This window comes from Cebus imitator, unplaced genomic scaffold (genome assembly GCF_001604975.1).
Source record: "Cebus imitator isolate Cc_AM_T3 unplaced genomic scaffold, Cebus_imitator-1.0 Scaffold98, whole genome shotgun sequence".
NCBI classification, from domain to species: Eukaryota; Metazoa; Chordata; class Mammalia; order Primates; family Cebidae; genus Cebus; species Cebus imitator.
Genome location: NW_016107413.1, coordinates 5,617,103 through 5,631,892, shown reverse-complemented (window position 1 = coordinate 5,631,892; position 14,790 = coordinate 5,617,103).

The window sequence follows — 14,790 nt, the reverse complement described above, 5'->3', positions numbered from 1 at the left end:
TTATAGCTAATCATTGGCAACATTTATAGGTAGTGCATACTCTACATTGACTGCTCTTCTTTGTGTTTTATTAATGCATGTATCAATTAGAAAAAATCTAAATACCAGATACAGAGGGACAAATACTTTTGTTGTATTTCTTTTGATTTTTCTTATGCAATAAGGCACAGTTTTATTTTTAACAAAAATAAGAACCTGTTAGGTATATTATTCTGTTATGTACATTCTGCTGTTGTTGGGTATATCAGTTGTTTCCAGTTTTTTGCTATTGTGAACAAACTGCTGAAAAACATACTTGTATATAAATCTTTGGCACATTTCTGATTACTTCTTTAGAGTAAATTCCAGTGCCTGAAATTACAAGGTCAAAGGATGTAAACATTTTAAGACTTTTGAAATTACTCTACAGAACATTACTGAGAGTTGTATCAATTTCTACTTACATCAGTAGTGTAATAGTGTCTCTATGTACTCTACCCAAACGGGTTATCATTGTTAATATTGGTCTTTTCTAATAATAATAATAATAGTAGTTGAAAAATATCTTGTAGCATTTCTTTTGTTGCTAGTGAGACTGAGAACATTTAATGTGTTTATTATTTATGTATTAAAATGTCTCAATGCATTTTGCATATTTTTCCATTAAAATGTTTGTATTATCATTGAATATCTGTGTATTTATTTTTAACTCAAGCTACGCTACACATAATTTAGGGAGTCACTAGCTATATATTTTGTTAATGAAGACAGTAGTGCCCATTCCTCCCTACCTCCATTTCCTTTTCTCTAGAGGCAACCACTTTTAATACTTTGAGTTGATTTTTTCTTGTATTTATCTCTACATTTCTAAAACATGTGAGTCAATTGATTTTCCACTATGGAATGTGAAGATTCAGCTCTTTTACTCATTATTCCTGCCCGCCCGCCCCAGCATGTGAATTCTCATCTTTCCATTCTTATAATATAGCTATAGCTTTATTTTGGTTAAATTAAGATTCAATTATTTCTTATAGATATGTATTTTTAGAGATGAGCCATGTTAAACTATGATTTATTTCCTTTCTTGCACAACTATTTTTGTTTCCTCTGGATTAAACATCTTTTTAAAAGTAGCCTTTTTTACTTGTTTATTTGCTTGGTTTGTCATGTCATAAGCAATAAACAACTCGTGAATCAGGCAGCCCCCAGAATCACGGTAGATTCACAGAGACTCCCAGGGTGCTTTATGGTCACAACAAACTTATAGACAAAAAGGTAAAGTGATGTACAGGAATCGGAAGTGGGGTACAGAAACAGCAAGATTGGTTACAGCTCCGCATTTGCCTTATTTGAACACAGTTTCAACATTCAGAAGTCTATGAGTGGTTGAAGTATGGCCGCTGGGATTGGCCAACACTCAGCTGTTGTTACAGTTGCATGCTATTAAGTTAGGTTTTCAATTTTGTCTATTAAGTTGGGTTACGGTTCATCCACAAGGGCTCAACTATTAGATGTACAAAGTTCTTCTCAGATCATATTTAGTTTGCTTTAACAGTTATTTATTAATATCAACCCCAAATTATGTTTCCAAGTTTTTATTCTCATTTATATTAGATATTCTATCAAATTAATCTTCCTGAAAAAAAAATCTTTCCTGGAAAGTCATAACCTCCCCCAGTATGAACTGGTAGCACAGATGGTGTCTCAGCATCTCCCTGTGTTCTCATCCATATGATTTCTTTCACATTTCTTTCATGTTACATTTCTTTTTTCCTGTACCCCAAATCCTTCATTTTTTGTTTACTCCCTCATTTCTGATGCAGTGCATCCTTTGTATGTTCCAGAGTAAGGGGTACGGGGTTAAAATTTTAGATTTTACAGATTTGATAATGTCTTTATTTCTACCTTCAAACTTGGCTGGATCATTGGCTGGATAGAGAATTCTAGGCCAGAAATAACTTCACCAGAATTTTGAAGAATTGCTTCCAGTTTCTAATCTGAAGCTCTTCTCTCTCCTAATCATTTGACTGTGATCTGCCTTTTTTTCCTCTGGACACTTATGGAATCTCCTCTTTGTTTCCACTATTTTGAAATTTTGCAATAGTATGTCTTGTTGGAGATCCACTTATAACATCTCGTGTTAAGAACTTGATGAGTCAGTTCAATTTGGACACATGCAACTTTTTAAAACAATTTCTTTCATACTCTTCTCTTTCCTCGGTGCTTTCTTTTTGGTTCTCCTATTAATTGGCTGTTGGATTTTCTGGACTTTCTAATTTTATCTTTTTTTCTAGTTTGTTAATTCCTCTGTCTTTTTTCCTGTTTATTTGCCTTCTTTTTTATTTTTAATCTCTTGATTTCTTCAAATTTATCTTCCAATTGTAATCTAATGAATTAAAAATATGTTGTTAGGTTTTTAATTTCAAGATCTCTCTGTTTTTGGCTCTCTGAGTATTTCTCTGTTTATGGCCTGCTGCTCTCACTACAGCGCTAATGATTGTCTTAGGAGTAATGCAGTTACTGCCCATTGCCAGTCCGGCTTGCGTAGTTTTTTTTTCTTTGGCACTTTGGTTCCCTCAGAAACTGAGCAATTTATAGACTAGCTGTGTCCAACAGATTTAAGTGCAAGGAGCTACAACAAATTTGCCCAAGTTTGAAGCCTGAGAATTGTTGGTGTTTGGCTTCTATTTTGAACATCCTCATTAGCTTAAAGGCTGCAACCTTGCAGGAATTTGAAATATCCTCTTGGGTAGGGGAAGCATCCTTCCTATAGGCCAAATTCTTTTTCTGCCAGAGAACTTTTAATGGAAAGTGCTTAAGTAAGTTCAGGGTCACCAACCTCATTTTCTGTCAAGGCTGCCACTTCACAACTTGTAAGAGTTTCAATATGGGGTATGGAAGCAATTGGCTTTTTCACCCTGCAAGCATCCTAATTGAGAACTCTCAGTCAATCTAGATTCCTTGCTGAGTGTATCTCAGTAATGCTGTATTACATTCCATCTCTGCAAGTAGACTGGCTTGCTCTAGTCTGAATTTATCTTTTTTGGTTATTGAACTTGGTTGAAAATTGCAAGAATTAACCATCATATTCCCACATCCTGAAATGTCTCAGCAACTTAAAACTACATCCTGTGTTGAACTCCCAGTCTGTGGCCTGGAATGGTCAAGGCAGACTTTCACCAAGTGTTCTGCTGCCACATAACAAAGGCTTCCATATTGCAGCATGGACTGTCTGGGTCTCTGATATCTGGCTGCAGCTCTTCCTTTTGGGCAACTTCATGTTTTAGGTTCTGTTACTTTCAGTATCCTTCTTTTGGGAACCAAATTCTGTCCTAATCAATTATTGATTCATTTAGCTCTTAGTAATGGAAAACCAAAGGAGCAATAGTTTAAACAGGTGAGGGTTTCTTTTTTTCTTTCTGTTTTTCACTTAACATGTACCTGGAAGTTCACAGCCTAGGGCCAGTGCAGCTGCTCAGAGTTATCCTCAGTGGCTCAGGCTCCTTCCATGTTTTCCATTTGCCATCTTTAAAGTGTACTTTCAGTCTTGTGGTTGTAAGATGACTGCCGTAGATTTTTCTTTCTAGGGAGAAGGGGAAAGGCAAAATGAATGTCACCTGCTTCTCTTCCTTTGAAAAAACTTTTCCAAAAGTCCCACCTGCAACTTCTGCTTATATGAGAAGAGTTGTCACTCATCACGTGGCCACCATTAGCCCAGTCTGTGGATGGGATAAGTGTGCTCTGGATAGACGTTGTGTTAGTCAATCAGTAGTGTCTACATGGCCACTGTGCCTGAGTCTGTCTGTGCTGGCCTTTTATTTCAGCTGTCTTAGAAGTGACCTCTCTCCTGAACAAGATCCAGCCTGGTTCTATAGATAGTGGGTTCTTCCAACCTTCAGTTTAGTGGTGTAGAGCTGCCTGGCTCAGTCCCTGCAATAAGTCTGCCACTGCTCCCCTTCACTCTGAATCAGCATCGTTTTCTCTCTACCCATTTTCTCTTGCTTCTCCTTTGTTCAGTCAGACCTTATTTATAGTAAGTTTCTTATTCAATGCTTTAAATTACAGTATATTTACTTAAATGAACTCCAAAGATTTTACAGTGTGGTGAACCTCTCTAACCTCAAGCAAAATAGTTAATGTAAATTTGAAATGCATTTAAAAATGTTTCAAGGCATGTAAATAGATCTATATTTAAATTCCAATTCTTTAAGAGGAAATATGGAGGGTAAGAAAATCTCTAACTAGTTTTATCTAATCATACATAAATTTGGCATTACTGAGAATGTCCTGATCTCTATTTATTTGCCCATTATGATTGTCATTCTGAAGCTCACACTTCCTTGTCATCTAATTCCTGGGTCCATGAATCTGTTATATTAGAGACCAAAGTCAACTGGAGGCAGAATTCAGAATTCAAGTTTCTCACCAAGAAGCAGTTGTAAGAAATGCAACAAATTTTACTGAAGGAAAGAAGAGGAAGGAGTGGATTTGTATCTTACAACCTAGAGAAAGCAGTTTAGAAATCTATTTTAAATAAAACCTCTTCTCAGTAGTTCTGCCAGAGAGTCTTTCCTTTTCCTGTTAATAGTCTTCTTTCATGCCCCCCACTTCTTTCTTACTGTATTTTGCTCTCTGCCCTCCTTCAGATCATACCTTTTGTCTTCTATTATACAGATCAATTCAGTTCTGATCTGACTGCCACCTATAACATTGTGTACGAAACTCAGAAAGGTGCTCATCAAAGCAAAGCTCTGTACTCTCCTTAGAAGGCAGATAAGGTTGTTTATGGGGAAAAAAATGTCAGTTATCAAAAAATCCCATAGTTTTTAAAGTAGACTGTAATCAGAACTATGAATGTATTTTGTGGAATTTGATCATTTCCAAATGTATTGTTATGCATTCCGGAAGCATGCTAGTCTATGGACCATTTTGGCTAGATCAACGTTGCTGGGCAAGATTTTATTTTGTTTTTCAGATGGACTGAAGAGTTGGTTAAGAAGAGTTACAGATCATAGTTTCTAAATTTAACTAAACTAACCTTTACATTGTGGCTAAATGACTATAAAATTTTCTAGGAAAGAAACTGTAGATTGAAGATTATCCTAACACAAATAAACAGCAAGAGAGTGGCAGAGTAGACACTATTCTAAGTACAAGGTTTTTTTTTTTTTTTTTTTTTTGTTATGAGGTGATTACACTGCCACGGTTTTACCTCAAAAAACATTATTATTTTCAGTGGTAGAGTAAGAAGATGATGTGGAAAGGATAGCACTGCTTTTTTTCTTTGTATATATATTCATACATTTTTATGCATTTTGTCTGAGACCCGTGGCTGTCCTCTTTCATAATAGGACTCTGACTATTCTTCACTGTTAGGTGTGATCTTTTCAGTAATTTCTCCCCAGTGGGATGTTATCAGAGTGTTGTACAAAACTCATGATCAGTGTCCTTTGTGCATTTCTCTTTATTGAGGAATGGAATACAGATGTGATGTCTGGGGCTCAAGGATCTGTCTTGGACTATGACTGGGAAGCACGTGCAGCAGCGATGGTGGAGGAGCAAGACAGAAGGACCCTGACAGCAGCGGGTGCCGACGGGGCTCTTGGTTGCTTATATCCAAACTTTATGTGAAAAGGAAATAAGCTTCTATTTTCCTTAACCCACTCTATTTTGGGCTTTTTGTAACATGCAGCAAAATCCATTTTTAATGCCACATGTGTACTCTTATTCCAAGGATTTGATATAATCAAAGAGCTGTTTACTACACTGACCTCTAAGCAGTATTCTCCAAAATGAGGTCAGCATATGCTACAGTGTGTACAAGATGATCCGTGGGGAAATAGGAGGAAATATTGGAACATTTTCTTTTTTAAAAGATCTAATAATAGTCTAATTAAACAATTAAGATTTACTCACATTCAATTAACAGATTGTGGCATCTTCACTCTGTATGTGGAACAATGTATATTCTAAGGAAAAGTCTGAAAATGGAGGGATCTGTGGTCACAGACTGGATTCTCAGTCTATTTTTAGCATTTGCAATATTTAGCATGTTACTTGTAACAGTTAAGAGTTACAGATCATATTTTCTAAATTTAAACTAACCTTTACAATGTGGCTAAATGATCATAAAATATTCTAGGAAAGAAACTGTAGATTGAAGATTATCCTAACACAAATAGACAGCAAGAAAGTGGCAGAGTAAACACTATTGTAAGTATGATTTTTTTTTCTTTTTTTTTTTTTTTCTGTTACGAGGTGATTACACTGCCCTGGTTTTACCTCACAAAAAATTATGATTTTCCATGTGAGAAAAACAGTCTGCCACTGCTAATTGACACAACAATCTACTTAAAATGTTGCTTATTCCATCTTAATCTTTTCTTTTATAGTTTCTATTTCTGTGTCTGTTTATAGTGTATATAATATGAACACAAGCATATGTATAATATACAAGTGGAGTAAGGTTTCTTTTTCTGATGGGGTCAACTTAAAAAAATTTTAATTTGAAGAAAGTGAAAAGCTACATCTTATATTTCTAAGCCCTCCTTGTCTGAAAACTGAAAGGAGGAAGTGAGGGATAGGCCTCTTTCCCGTAATGAAAGTCAGCCTGTTTCTGAACTAAAACTGCAGTAACTCCATGCACAGCTTGAAAAGAGATTATGATAAGCATATTTTGTTTCTCCATTATTCCAGTTTCCAAGCAGGTCTGGCCTAAGGCCCAGGAGGGAAGAAAATACAGAAACTAGGGATAATTGTAGCAATAACTGGTGCCATCCAATGAAACTTCTTAATTCTTGAACCATCTCTCTTAATCAGCCTTCCATTACTCACAATATTGACATTAGGCAGTTAGCTTATTTCAACTCATTGGCTATATGGGATTCACTGTTTGTCTGGACAATATTTCCTAAAATTAAAATTGATAAATGCATGTCTAATGCCATTCTTAAACTCTTTCCAAAAAATACAGCTACTCTTTTAATTAAGAGCTAAGATTGTAGACAATACATCTTCTACTTCTGTTACCATGACAATAACTTCTTGGTATAAATTTCTTACAGTATAAGGCTAAGAATACTCATCAATAGAACTTCAGAAAATTTGGACCAGACTAGCATAAATGTCAGAAATGGTTATAGTTATGCTGAAACACAGTAAAATATCCTTTTCCAGAAAGGCATGAACACTCATTCTTTCCTTTTCACCGAGAATGAGACATAAAGTAGAAGCCAAAGTATAGGATATTCAGAGTGATTCACAATGAAATCAACATGGATGAATTTTTGATCAACCTTTCCATCCTTCCTACGTTGTTTTTGATGTTGACTAAATGGAGATGCCCATCTTGCTTCATGTTTCATGATTCAAAGTTTGTATGTGGGGCTACCTTACCACTCAGTTCCAAAGTCTCAGTCCTCAGTCACAATAGCCTCAAAGTATTTCAAGCCTGAATTTAATCGCATGGTTGTTGTGTAAGAGTGGGGAAGTGAAGATGAATTTAATCATGGCCACGTGGGAGGGAAGGATGGTCACAGTGGGCATGGCAGAGATCTGGGTGACAAGATGTGACTGTCTTTTAATATATTATAAATGACAATTATAATCATGGTGAGTTTGTGGTCAAACTACAGATGCCCTATTTTAATAGATAACAGAACTGCCATAAGAGTTCAAGAAAGCCAGAAAGGTAGAGCTGAACAATGTGGCAGAAATATTCTTTGCTCTGGACACTGCTCTTTGAAACAGTTGAAAATTTTCCTGCAATTGAAGAAATGGGCAAATGGAGAATCCAGTGGTGTTTTGTAATAGGGAGCAGCAACCACAATTTATAGGGTGTTGTAGGCTAAAAATTATGATTATTTCTATTTTAATAGGTTTATTGATGTATAATTTACATAATCATACAATTCACCCATTTAAAGTATATAGGTGAATGGCTTTTAGTTTATCTACAGAGTTGTGTGTTGAATACCACAAATCGAATTTACAGTACTTTTATTATCCCCAAAAGAAACCCCATGTCCCTGAGCTGAACCCCCAATCTCTCATCCACCACCCCCCCAAGAGATAGGCAACCACGAATTTCTCTTTCTATATATCTGCTTATTTTGGACATTTCATATAAGTGAATCAAACAATATATGGTTCTTTATGCTAGTTTCTTACACTTAGCATAATGTTTCAAGGTTCATTCATGTTGTAGCATACATCAGTATTTCTTCTCCTTCTTTTATTTTGCTGAATAATGTCTCATTGTATGTATATACCACACTGTATTCATCAATTGATGGACATTTGGATTGTTCTACTTTTTGACTATTATGAATAATGTTATGAACATTTGTCTACAACTTTTTGTGTGGACATATGTTTTTCTCTTGAGTATATACCTAGAAGTAGAACTGTTGGATCATATGGTAGCTGCATTTTAAAATTTTGAGGAACTGCCGAGTGTCTTCCAAAGTGGCTGTGCTATTTTACATCCCTATGAACGGTGTATGAAGGTTCCAATTTTTCCATAACCTGTCAATACTTGTTTTTATTTGATTTTTTTATATCATAACCATTCTCATGGCTGAGAATGGTTTTTTAGTATAACCATCTCATTGTGGTTTTGATTTGCACTTCCATAATGACTAATGATGTTGAACAGCTTTTCATGTGCTTATTGGTCATTTGTATCTCTTATAAATCTCTTATCAGGTATATTATTTGCAAGATTTTTCACTCGTTCTGTAGATTATCTTTTCAGTTTTTTGATTGGTCCTGTAAAGGATGATTTCTATCTAATAGCATATTTTGGAGAATATCTGTGCCTAAACTTCTCCAAAAGCAAAGCTGGAGACAAAGTTTATACACAAGTGGTTTTTTAAAAGTGATTTTAGACAGCTGGCATGAGGGACAAGGGGATTGAACCAGGGAAGAAGGGAAAGACAAAAGGATAATGTGTAACTGAGGTGACCACTGACATGGGTGGATGACTGGCCCTTGATTATTGCTGGGACTTTCCGAGGAGTTTTATAAAACTTGTTTCAGAGCTGTCCATCCGTGGGACAAAAGAAGGGAATATTTAATGATCAGAGTTCATTCTCTCACTTGTCAAGGATGGTTCCAATGGCATTAAACTTCTGGGATGTGCATGCTGAGTGCCAAGCTGGTTTCTGATGGCATTTTATGCTGCATGTCAGAGGATCCCTGGGACATGCAGCATAAAAAGAGGTCTGTTCTGTAGACCCCCAGGCAAAGGCTGTTCAGTAGCATTTACATTATGCAGGTTAAACCTCCATTGAACTTGTCATTCAGTGGTGGCTGGAGTAACAGGGGGCACCAAGATAATTTGAGGTATAATACAAAAGATGTTCATTTTAATAGGTAACAGAATTCCTAGAGGTTTAAGAAAAAGAAGTAACATGATAAGGAAAATATTATTGAGTCCATTATAATTATGATGAAGTAAACTGGTATTGTGGATAATTTCTGGTAATAATATGGTTCATTGGAATAGTAATTAGCAGTCAAGTGCTTTTGATAACATTTCATTTAATCCTCACAGTAACTGCAATATGAGGAAATGGAGTCTGAACAATGATGAAATCTCTGCTCAAGGCCAGGCAGTGAATTTTACTGCTGTTCAATACTTAGTCAAAACTTGGTGAGAGAAATATTGATGCTGTGCTGTGTTTAGTAAACACACTCTACCCATTCTTTCAGGTCAAGAGTTTCAAACTCATGTGAGTACAGGGGCCAAACAGGCAGAGTTGATGACTGCAGTGGGAAGACAGTGGACAATGGCTAATCTTTTAGTTCTTACTCATTGCTTCATGTGGGGCTAGAGGTACTAAATAAAACCAAACCCTGGTATCGAATCTTATTTGAAATCTCCCAGTTTAAATGTGGGGACAACTCCCTAAAGCTCATGAATCAATGAAAATATATCTATGGATCTATTTTCTGCCCATTTGTGACTTCCACTCTGGATACGTTAAGCCTCCATCAAAGGACTATGTACCTAAGGAGTCATTTAATCTGTTCTGTAGAACCGGTTTTATGGCATTGTGTTTTTGGAACATTCTACTTTGGCTTACATTGAGGTATGTGAAATACATGATAAGAAACACATCTTTCTTTTATTCTAAGGCTGTTCAGAGGACATTGTTCACTGCATTAATCCTCATTATAAAAACTTGATAGAAAAAATTTCTTCCTAAACTCAATACCAGTAATAGTTGCACTTCGCACGACAAACTTTGTTTTAGTCTTATAGATGCTGTAAATCATGTAATGGACCATTTTTATTCACATGTCTTTTAGAAAGCTCAGAGCCGCATGTGTGGCCTATAATAAAGCATTAAGGTGATGGTGCATTATTTGAATATTGAGCTTACAGTGATTTTATTTCCTGCTCATATATTATCTTTACTCCATTTACTTATTCTTGAAAATAATCTTGTATTGAGTGCATTTGGAAGTGTGCACACACACATACACGCATGCACACACACACACACTCACACACACGATACAAATGATACATCTAGTAAGAATTAGAAGGTTAGAATCTGAGTTTAGAATTGAACCAGAGCTTCAATTCTAAGTCCAGTCTTCTCTCCTTTTATGACACAATTTACTCTTGTCTTCAGTCTCTGAAACTATGAGTAGTTGGATTGGAAGGTAGTGCAGTTATTTCAGTACAGTGCAATTTATTTTCTTTTTCAAAAAAACAGACTTCTTGGTGTGAGTGTGTGTATATACCCTACAGACATGGGATGCTATGGAGTTTAAAAGGGATTGAGGGGTTGCTTAAAATTGATAACCTGGTTAACATAGTCACAGCAGGGCTGCAAAAAAAGGGCTTTGAGCTTAAAAATATTAACATTTTTCTTTTTTCAATTTCAGACTATTTTTATTTGGATAGAAATTGTATTTATGAGAAAGTACTGAAGGCATGTGTGTATGTATTAGATTCAGATGTATATTCTCTGTTTACTTGGGAGCAGAAGTAATGCTTAGGGGAAGGCAAGCTAAAAATGGCCAAGGCAACTTGTGTATCTGAAATAATGCAAAGCACATGTTCTGCTCACCTACTATTCAGTAAGGTCATTAAAGAAGCTTAGGACACCATAATTTTTACTTCACGTACTTCTTTAGTCCTAAAGTTTTTGAAATCTCATTGCATAGCTTCAAAGGCTCACCAAAATTGTCCCTGCCTAGCCCATTATTGTGTTATTAACTTATCCAAAACCCATTCAATCTCTTCTACCTTTGGGCATTTAATTATATCTAAAACTATAAGGCTATGAAAGCTTTTCAGGGGTCATTAGTTTAGCCTTCTGCTACCAGGCAAAAGTATATTTTTTTAGTATTTCCAGAACAGTAGATTTTATAACCTCCTTTGGAAACACCTTTTGGCATTTAATTGGTTCTTGCCTTATACTTAACTTGCATCTCTCCAGCTGTATCTTGAGCACAGTTCTTTCTATGTGAGAAAGAAAAAAAATATATCAATGATCTATACCAGTGCTTCTAAAACCTTGCATGAGAATAACCTGAGGTTCTTGTTACAATGCAGATTCCTGCGACACCAGCTGTAGAAGTGCTGATTAGAAAGATCTTGGATAGGACCAAGGAATCTGTAATGTTCTCATTACACTGGAGGGGGTGGCTTTTCCATACTTGCAGAAGCATTGCTCTATACCTTAGACCAGTGAGCCTCAGACTTTAGAATAGGGTTTGCTAATTTTTATATACTTGCCTAGCCTTCCTTCTGGATAATCAAACTTTACAGATCTGAAATTGGATGTTGGAATTCGTAGAAATGTTCCTGGTGATAATGTTCACCAACGTTTGAGATTAATGGCGTGAAGTCATGTGTAATCTTCTTCACAAATTTCAAGTTATTTAATTCCTCTTCACTTGAAGTCAACACTTTAATGTGTTAAGTGTTATATTTAATATGTAAAGGGTATTCACATAATATTAAACAATGTATAAAACATGTATGTATTATAGTTCTTTCCATGCTGGAGCAAATTTTCTCATATATACTAAAAAAGGCTATGATGTTTACTAACCTGGGTAATTTTGTGCAATAAATTAAAAATAAAATGAAAACATACAGCAAAGAAGGGAGAGTAACATAAATACTTAGATACCTACCACCTGGATTTAAGCATTGCCTTGTTGCTATATCACATTTCTTTTATTTTTAATAATACGTTCTCATGTCTCCAATTTCTGTTTCCCCCTTATATCCTTGTAATTCTTAATTAATATGCATTTTTTTTCCTTGGAATACATTTCCAGGATTCTAATTGATGAGTTGGAGGATGTAAGCATTCAAAGTCTTGCCAAAATCTCTTCAAAGAAAGAGTGTATCAATTTATACCATTGCCAGCTATATATCAGCTTGCTCTTTTCTGCTAGACCATTGCCAAATTAGAAATTTTTCATGAACAATAATTCCTAATTTGATAGGTTTAGGTGGTACTGTTTGAATTTTAATTTTAATTATTATAATTAAATTTGAACTTTAAAATATATTTTAAAATCTAATATTTGAATACAGTAATACATTCATATTGTTAAAAAATCAGAAAGTATGTAGTGAAAAATCTCTCTTCTGTCTTTGACATTTCCCCTGAGTTAACTACGCTTTTTAGTTATTTGTACTTCCAGAGTTTCTTTATGCATGTACAGGCAAGTATTAATATTTCAGTAGACTTTTACCTTCTCTTATCCTTGACACTCCAAAGGAGGTATATTTATTCACTGTCTGTACCTTGATTTTTTCACATTACAATATAGCTTGGGGAATGTATCTATAATGGTACATGGAAAGTTCCTTTGCTTATTTTCTTCTGGTGTACAGTATTCTGTTGCACACATGTGTTGTAATTTACTTAACTAGCCTCGATTGGTGGATATTTGTATTGTTTACTCACTCTTGCTATTACACATGACTTTGCCATGAGTCCTTTCAAATGAATGACAGTGAATTTGCTGAGTCAAAGAGTATATTCATTATTATTCTGATAGACATTTTCATATTGTCCTCCTTTGATGTTGTACCAATTTACTCAAGAATGCATGAAGTATATGTAAATTTAAAATACAACAAAAAAAGAATGCATGGACTATCTGTTTTCCTAGCCAAGTAGCCACAGTGTGATCAAACTTTTGAAATTTGGTCAATCCAATAGATGGAAAAAGTTTTCTCAGGGTATTTCTGTCTAATTTTCTTTTATTTTAAGTGAACTGAGTATGTTTTCATATGTTTGAGAGCTCTTGTATTAATGCAAACTCTGTTAATATCTATTAACCTATATATTGAGTTATTATTTTCCTTACGAAAGTTTCTAAGTATTAAACGGGTTTTTCTTTGGCTCTGATATCAATTGAAAATTATTTTTTAAAATTTTTATTCTTAAGTTTTGTGGGTACATGGTGTATATATTTATAGTGGGCATGAGATATTTTGGTACAGGCATGCAATGAGTAATAATCACATGGCCATTATATTGTCCCCACATGATTTCAGTTCTTGATTAGTCTACTTCCCTCACTGGTGTGAAACTCTGTCTTTATCATATTATATGAATTACCATGAGGATCTGGGTCAATTTCTGGATTTTCTTTTCTACATTACTGGTCTGTTCATGTCCCATTATAATACTGATATGATTATTAATATACAATACATTGTTTTAATATCTGGCATTAGTAATCCCCGTTTTGATTTTTTGTTCAGTGTTTTTCTGACTAATTTTTTTCATTTTTATGGATTTAGAGGGTACCACTGCAGTTTTATAATATGGATATATTGCATAGTGATTAAGTGTGGGCTTTTAGTGAGACACTATTCACTATTACCTGAAGAGTGAACATTGTACCCAGTAGATAATGTTTCAGCCCTCATCCCCTTCTCACCCTCCCCATTTTTAAGTCCTAAGAGTCTAATGCTTTCCTCTGTATGTCCACATGTACCTGTTGGTTAGCTCCCACTTATAAATGAGAACATGTAGTATTTGATTTTCTGCTTCTGTGTTAGTTCACTTAGGACAGTGGCCACCAGCTCCATTCATGTTTTTGCAAAATACGTAATTTCGTTCTTTTTATGCCTGTGTACTGATGATTCTATGTGATTATTTTTATAATAACTTTATGGTCAACTTATCTGGTTAAAAAATGTGATGTTCTGGATTGTGCTAATATATAAATCAGCTCAAGGAGAATCAAAATAATGGTATTGAGTCTTCCTCTTCAAGAACATGGTGTGTCTTTCCATTTGTTCATATCTTCTTTTGTGTCTTTTTAGTTCATATCTTTTTGGGTTTAGAAGATTTTTTTCATAATGGTCTTGTGTATTTCTTATACTGTTATCTTAGCTATTTTGTCTTTTTCAATGCTATTGCATATTGGATTTTTTTTCTTTCTTTTTTTTTTTTATAAGATGGAGTTTCACTCTTGTTGCCCAGGCTATGCAATGGTGTTCTCTTGGCTTACAGCAACCTCCACCTTTCAGGTGCAAGTGATTCTGCTGCCTCAGCCTTCCAAGTAGCTAGGATTACAAGTGCACACGACCATGCTAGGCTAATTTCATATTTTTAGTAGAGAGGGTTTCACCATGCTGGCCAGGTTGGTTTCAAACTCTTAACCTCAGGAGATCCACTGGCCTCAGTCTCCCAAAGTGCTGGGATTATAGGTGTGAGCCACCACGCCCAGCTGCCATAACCACGCCCAGCTGCCATACATTTTTATTCCATTCTGTTTTATACCTGGTTGTTATTTTTACTTAGGAAAATATGTATT